Source organism: Danio aesculapii, chromosome 23, assembly GCF_903798145.1.
Source record: "Danio aesculapii chromosome 23, fDanAes4.1, whole genome shotgun sequence".
In the NCBI taxonomy this organism is placed as follows: domain Eukaryota; kingdom Metazoa; phylum Chordata; class Actinopteri; order Cypriniformes; family Danionidae; genus Danio; species Danio aesculapii.
This window is the reverse complement of record NC_079457.1, coordinates 19,974,305-19,982,467: the sequence shown is the minus strand read 5'-3', so window position 1 is coordinate 19,982,467 and position 8,163 is coordinate 19,974,305.

Sequence of the window (8,163 nt, the reverse complement as noted above, 5' to 3'; positions counted from 1 at the left end):
GCCATAAAACAACAAGACATGCACATTTAAGCTTATCCAAGAACCTATGAGGTTTATTCTTGCAAAAAAGGCACATTTGAGTTTCTGCTAAAAAAAATAAAAAGAAAAGCAATGAGGTTCTGTCTAGTGGCACGTTTGCACTACCACAAAACCCAATCAAGTGCATTCTTGTGCATCCAGCATTTTGAGCTTCTGCAAGAACCAATGAGATTCATTCCTGCATCACTTATGAGCTTCTGTGATAACCAATGAGGTTTTTCTATTGTGTAGAGCTTGTTTTTGCTTTCAGTTTTTATAAAATTATTATTTCTCAAATAGTGTCAGAGTTTTGATGAGCATGCTTTCAATGATAAAGAGTCAGAAATAATTTTTGTTATAAAGAATGATTTGGGTTTGGGTTTGGAACCATGCGGCAGTCAGTAAATGATGACAGAATCTCTTCTTTCAGTTTTCTGGTTATCAGTTTTAGTCATTCAGGTTTAGTCTCCAGCCTCCGACGCCTAGACTGCAGCTCTGCACAAGACGTTTGGAAAGGAGAAATGGCCGTGCCCAACTGAGCTTGGTTTCTCCCGAGTTTTTTTTTTTTTTTCCTTCACTTTTGTCAATTGGTGAAATTTTGTTCCTTCCCACTGGCTTGCTTGGTTTGGGACTTGAGGAGCTAAGAATCGAGAGATTTGCTCTTTAGTGTTTGGACTTTCAGCATTAAAAATAAAACCACTGATCTAAACTGAACAACTCTGAAAACTGTACTGACACCATTTCAGTTTACTAGAATGTCTATGTTAAGCTGTTTTGACACAATCTACATTGTAGAAGCGCTATAGAAATAAAGATGAATTGAATTAAACCATTCTGATTCCCACCGTAAATGAGCATCATAAGAATATGAGAGACTGGTTCACAGTCCATCACTTCCAGTCTCTTCACAGGGACTGACAGGTGTCCACACTCCACTGTGACTGGGGCTTCTCCTCTCAAAATGTGGCATATGGACAAACTGACAGATGTTCCCAACAGAAAGTTTACAACCTGAGAGCGCCATTGGGGCCCATCTGTTGCTGTGCGCGGGTCCTCCCCCTCGGCTCTCCTCATCTTACACCAGAAGAGGCTCCGCACACACCCCTGCCTCACCTCCGCTCAGCAGCATCCCCTCCTTTCACACATTATTCAACTCCCACCCCATTCAGCTTTTATCACATACTGAGCTAAATTAATGCTAAGGGACTCACCTTGAAGAGCGTCGATTTAGCTCATGCAGGGGCCAAAAAAAGACCTGGATTACCAATTTTAAGAACATATAGATCCTTTTAAAAAATCTTATATTTAAATTACTGATGGCAATATGCATCAAGTAGGCAAACCTGAAATTATTAATTTTACTGTATCAAATAAATTAATCTAATTATATAAAATATTATGTACAGATGAAATTAGAATTATTAACCCATTTTCTTTTTTAAATATTTCCTAAATTGTTTAGCAGAGCAAGAACATATTCACGGTATGCCTGATATTTTTCTATTCTGGAGAAAGTCTTTTGTTTTATTTAGGCTAGAATAAAATCTGTTTTAAATATTTTTAAAAACATTTTAAGGTCAAAATTATTAGCCCCTTTAAGCTATATTTTTTCAATAGTCTACAGAACAAACCATCATTATACAATAACTTGCCTAATTACCCTAACCTGCCTAGTTAACCTAATTAACCTAGTTGAGCCTTTAAATGTCCCTTTAAGCTGTATAGAAGCGTCTTTAAAAATATCTAGTCAAATATTATGTTTATAAATGTGTTGGAAAAAATATTTTCCGTTAAACAGAAATTGGGGAAAAAATAAACAGGGGGGCTACTAATTCTAACTTCAACTGTATATTTCTGCATTATTATAGTAAATGCATTTTTAAAATCAAAGAAATTAAGTATTAATTTTATATTTAATGTGAATAATACATATGAATCTTTTTATTTTATTTTTTACTTTTTAATATATTATTATTTTTATTGTTATTATGCAGAGATACACAAATTACATGATAAAAATCAAAATATAAAAAACAGAAGACGGTCAACAACAGACAATTTAGGCTGTATATTAATTCATACATTAATCTTACAATATTAAGTGTGATAATATTAATAGTAAGTGTGCGATGAGAAAAATATTAGAATTAGAATGTTAATAAAATCTAACTAAAAATATAAAATATATTTTACAATCAAAGATTAAAATACAAAATAACATGTATTAAGTTAATAATATATTATTCAAATAGTTGTTAGTTTGCATATATTCGTGTGTGTGTGTGTGTGTGTGTGTGTATATATATATATATATATATATATATATATATATATATATATATATATATATATATATATATGTATATATATATATATGTATATATATATATATATATATATATATATATATATATATTAAAAAAAAATATATATATATTTATATTTTATATATTTTTTCAAGTTAATAATATATTATTCAAATAGTTGTTAGTTTGCATATATTCGTGTGTGTGTGTGTGTATATATATATATATATATATATATATATATATATATATATATATATATATATATATATATATATATATATATATATATATATATATATATATAATTTATTTTTTTCATAGTTGTGTATCTTTGTATGACATTATTTTGGTACTAAAGGCACTATTGAGCCCATGATTTCTCTTTATAGATAGATAGATAGATAGATAGATAGATAGATAGATAGATAGATAGATAGATAGATAGATAGATAGATAGATAGATAGATAGATAGATAGATAGATAGATAGATAGATAGATAGATAGATAGATAGATAGATAGATAGATAGATAGATAGATAGATATTAAATACAAATTAAAAAGGGAAAAATCAAAAGTCAAAATTTAAAGGTTTGTAGGTTGTAATTTTTTTGGCATAATTTTTCTTGACTTTAATTGTATTTTCTTTCAATTTCTAAATATGTTTGGTGTCTTAAATATTATTTTAATAAATGTATCTGTTTAATAAATCTGTTTTGTTTAAATGCACCAAAAACATTGCCTAAATTCACTGAGAAATGGATAAAAATATTCATTTACAAAATGGGCTGTACTCAGTTATGCTGAGCACTGTATATAATATTTCTTTCACAGTTGTGTATCTTTGTATGACAATATTTTGGTACTATAGGCACTATTGAGCCCATAATTCCTCTTTAACTAGATAGATAGATAGATAGATAGATAGATAGATAGATAGATAGATAGATAGATAGATAGATAGATAGATAGATAGATAGACAGATAGACAGATAGATAGATAGATAGATAATTTAATAGAGGAATGATATTACATTACTTCTAGCACTTAGAGTTGTCTGTCAACCTCCATCATCCTCGGCTAAGTTTCCCCCACTTTAGACTTCCGCCAGTACATTCAGGCTTATACTGTATTCCAGCTTATATAGATGATTACACATCTCTCAAATCTCTTTGTGACCTTTTCCCTCCCCTTTTCCATCTCTTTCTTACTTTTCCCATCCGTTTCTCTTTTACTCTCCATTACTTTGCATGGCAATCAGTGTGAGCTAACTCCAGGCTCTCTCTCACACTGTCGGGCCCTCCTACCTTGCTTTCTTTTTGTGCCTCCTTCCATAGGGACCCCCATCTGTCCCTCCTCTCTAGCCATTGTGGGGGCTCAAAGCTGGGCCACCTCCACAAAGCACGGGGCGTGTAGAGGGGGGGAGGCAGGGTAAACACGACAGCATCCCCGTCCTATTAGAAGCTCTTTAACTCTGACAACCCGGCACTCTCACAAAGCGCTGAGGAGACGAGTCTCAGCTCAAAATGTCACTTTAATGGCTTGTTCCACCCTTCTGTGAACTCTAACCTCTCTTTACCTTCCTCTGCTCTGGAGCAGCTTTGAGTTTTGCCCTTGCTGTCAGTCTAGTCTGATCTCAGCTCACAGGACAGGTGCAGTGCTGGACACATCTATCAGCGCGCACTGTCTGTAATATCGCTGTCACTCCATCCATCTGTCTATCAACACTATCTCTGTCTATCTGTTAATAATTTGACTTTCACTGTCTTTAATATCTATCCATCCATCCATCCATCCATCCATCCATCAATGTATGTTTGTCTGTATCATTGCTGTCAGTCCATCCATCCATCTATCATCCTTCCATCCATTTGTCATCATATCAATCAATACTATCTGGCTGTCTGTTAATAGTCAGACTATTAACAGACAAACAGACAGACAGATAGACAGTCTGTTTGTCTGTTAATAGTCTGCCTATCTCTCTGTCTGTATTTTTTTCTGTTAATAGTCTGTCTGTGTCCGTCTGTCTGTCCATCTTTCCATATATCCATCTGTCCGTCCGTCTGTCTGTCTGTCTGTCGTTAATATGGCTTTTATTAAATGTCTGTCTGTTTGTAACATTACTGTCACTCCGTCTGTCCGTAAGTCTATCTATAATGTCTGTCTATCTGTTAATAATTTATTTTTGTGTCTGTATAATATTGCTGTCACTCCATCCATCCGTCTGTCTCTCAATAATATCGCTTTTGTTGTCTATCTCTGTCTGTCTGTCAGTCTGTCTGTCTGTAACATTGCTGTCAGTCCATCCAAGTATCATCCTTCCATACATTTGAATGTACGTCAATAATATATCTACCTGACTGTTTGTCTGTTAATAGTCTATACATCTTTCAATAATATCACTTTCATAATCTATCTCTGTCTGTCTGTTTGTAGCATTGCTGTCAGTCCATCAATCTATCATCCTTCTATCCATTTGTCAGTTTATCAATAATCTATCTATCTCTGTCTGTCTGTCAATAATATCGCTATCTATATCTATCAAATATATCTATCTATATTTTGTTAAAGAGGAATCATGGGCTCAATAGTGCCTACAGTACCAAAATAATGTCATACAAAGATACACAACTGTGAAAGAAATATTATACACAGTGCTCAGCATAACTGAGTACAACCCATTTCGTAACTGAATATTTTTTATCCATTTCTCAGTGAATATAGGCAATGTTTTTGGTGCATTTAAACAAAACTGATTTATTAAACAGATATATCTATTTAAATAATATTTAAGTCACCAAACATATTTAGAAATTAAAGAAAATACAATTAAAGTCAAACAAAATTATGCCAAAAAAACCTACAAAATTTCAACTTTTTATTTTATTTTATTTTTTTATTTTTTTATTTTTTGCTTCTTTTGACTTTTCCTTTTTTAAATTTGTATTTAATGTCTGTCTTTAAAACCCATCAACCTTTCATCCGTTTGTTATCAGTATTGCATTGACATTACTGTCACTCCATCCGTCTGTTTGTCCGTCAGCCTATGAATAAAATGTCTACCTGTCTGTTCATCTGTTAATAATTTATCTCTGTCTGTCTGTATATAATTTCACTGTCACTCCATTCATTGTCTGTCAATAATATCGCTTTCATTAGTCTCTCTCTGTCTGTTTGTATCATTGCTGTCAGTTCATCCATCTATCATCCTTCCATCCATTTGTCAGTTTATCCAGCCTGATCTCACGAGAAAACGTAAGTATTTTACGTTTTGACAGTTTAGTGGCTAATTCGTACGAGTTTAGTCGTATGAACCGGTACGATTTTAAAAAGGAGGCGTGGCACCTAACCCCGCCCCTAAACCCAACCGTCATTGGAGGATGAGCAAATCGTACTAAATTGTACGAATTAGATCGTACGAATTCGTACGAATTAGCCACTAAAAAAAGTTACGAATTGCCATGAGATTGTGTTGGTTTATCAATAGTCTGTCTGTCTGTCTGTCTGTCTGTCTGTCTGTCTGTCTGTCTGTCTGACAAAAATATGGCTTTCACTCTAGCTATCGGTGTCTGTCTATTTGTCTATAATATCACCACCCATCCATCATAATCCCTGTCTGTACATAAGGGAGTGCGGGGCACAAAGTAACGTGGGGTAAAATGTAACAAGGGGTTTTAAGGTATTTACTCAGGGTTAACCATGGCATGCTTCCAAGGTTTTCACCAGAGTGTCAGCAGACGTCTTCCTGCCAATTATTGAAAAAGTTGAATGAAATTTGGATCAGAAACACAGGAGAAACCATTTTTGTGGCATAAAAGTATTTTTTATTACGGTCAAGACTTTTTTTAATTTAAAAAAAAAAATTGTGAAAGTATGTAAGTGAAATCTTCTATTGTTGTGATTATCGTCTTCTAGGCTAAAAGATGGAACCATTTTGAAAAATGTAAAAAAACCACACAGCGACTGCTAGCCAAACATGACACAGCGGGGTTGGTTGTAACAGGGTGAAACAAATAAACCAGACACTGTAGGACTCCAATTAAACTAACAAAATCATTTTAGAATTTTGAGTGTAATGTTGAGAACTTTGTTAATTAAAAAAAAAAGTTTTTTAACAGGAAATATTTTTTTTCATAGAAAAAACTTAATTTATTGCTAATAATGCAAATAAATGCATTGTATAATAATGCAAATAAATCCAAATGTGTTTCTCCAGTAGATAAATAAATAAACATGAGGAAATAAAGCTACTATTTAAAGTAAACTGCATTTAAATAATTGTGTGAAATCTGACTTTATAAGCACTTGTTACAACTAACCCTCAGTCTGTTACAACTTACCCTGCAGGTGGGGTAAATGGTAACATTTTTACTCCTGGAACTTTTGGCAGGCAATACTGTGCATACTTTGTGCTCTTTTGTAGTAGAGGCTTGTGTGTTGTTGGTAAAAAAAAAATGGTTTGTCTTACCCCATTACTGTGTTCATTATTTGGCCAAAAACAAAAAGTGTTACTTTGTGCCCCGCTCTCCCCTAATACCTATTTCATCTATCTGTCTGTCTGTCTGTCTGTCTGTAACATTGCTCAGTCCATTCATCTTTCATCCTTCTATCTATTTATCAGTTGTCTGTCTGTCTGTCAATAATATCGCTTTCACTTTTCTAGCTATTTGTGTCTGTCTATTGGTCTATAATATCACCATCCATCCATCCATTATATTGTTGTCTATCTGTCTTTTCTGGTAAAAAAAAAAAAACAAAAACAAATGGTTTATCTAACCCCATTACTGTGTTCATTAGTGTTACTTTGTGTCTATATATCTATCTATCTATCTATCTATCTATCTATCTATCTATCTATCTATCTATCTATCTATCTATCTATCTATCTATCTATCTATCTATCTATCTATCTATCTATCTATCTATCTATCTATCTATCTATCTATCTATCTATCTATCTATCTATCTATCTATCTGATTCAGCATATTTTCTTGTCGTCTTTCTCCTCTTCCTCCCTCATTGAGCTCCTCCTTGTCTCCTGGTCCAGCTGTCTTCTTGTACACCACCTATCAGTTGCATAGTGCTGAGCTCTGTACCTTGACCTCTCTGCTCTCCAGCCTATCCAGTGTGTTTGTGTGAGTGTGTGATGTGACTCATGAGGAGGAGGATCACAGCGTTAGCTGAAGCTTAAAGGCAGGGGATTACGGCAGCACAGACACTGATTAAAGCCTTCCAGCCTCCTATGGCCCCATTAATACAATCTTAATCACAATGCTTTATCCCCACGTCCCCCCTATGGATCAGGACCTTTCATTTAGAGGGAGACTGCGTTGTTTGGCCAGTGGATTAGTGCCAGAGAGACAAAAAAGCTGGGGAGGAGTGAAAGAGGTTTCAGACTGCACTTTAACGTCCCATCATCCACTCCTACTTTCTAACTCAAATTGTAAAACAACAACGACATACGGCAGATTTAACAACTTTGTGCAGTAAAGGAAGATGTGCTATTGAATACACAGGCCCACCAAAAAGTGTGTAGACACTGAAGTTACACTTTAAGGAAAATTATGGATGAATGTCTCGCATATATTGCAGAAGGACCCTTTGAACCCTGAAATTAATTTTAACCATCATTGTTTTAACTAGATGTCAAGGGGATTTTAGTGGATGTACAGTATGAAGTCTGTTACCCTCACTTTTATACAGGTTTTCCAAACAGAGATTCTGCAGCATAAACTGGTCGGATAAGCTTGATATGAATAATAAATCCAAATATTTTCATGCTAATTTTAGATTGATCAAATTACAAATATCTGTGCATGCGGTCTTATTTAA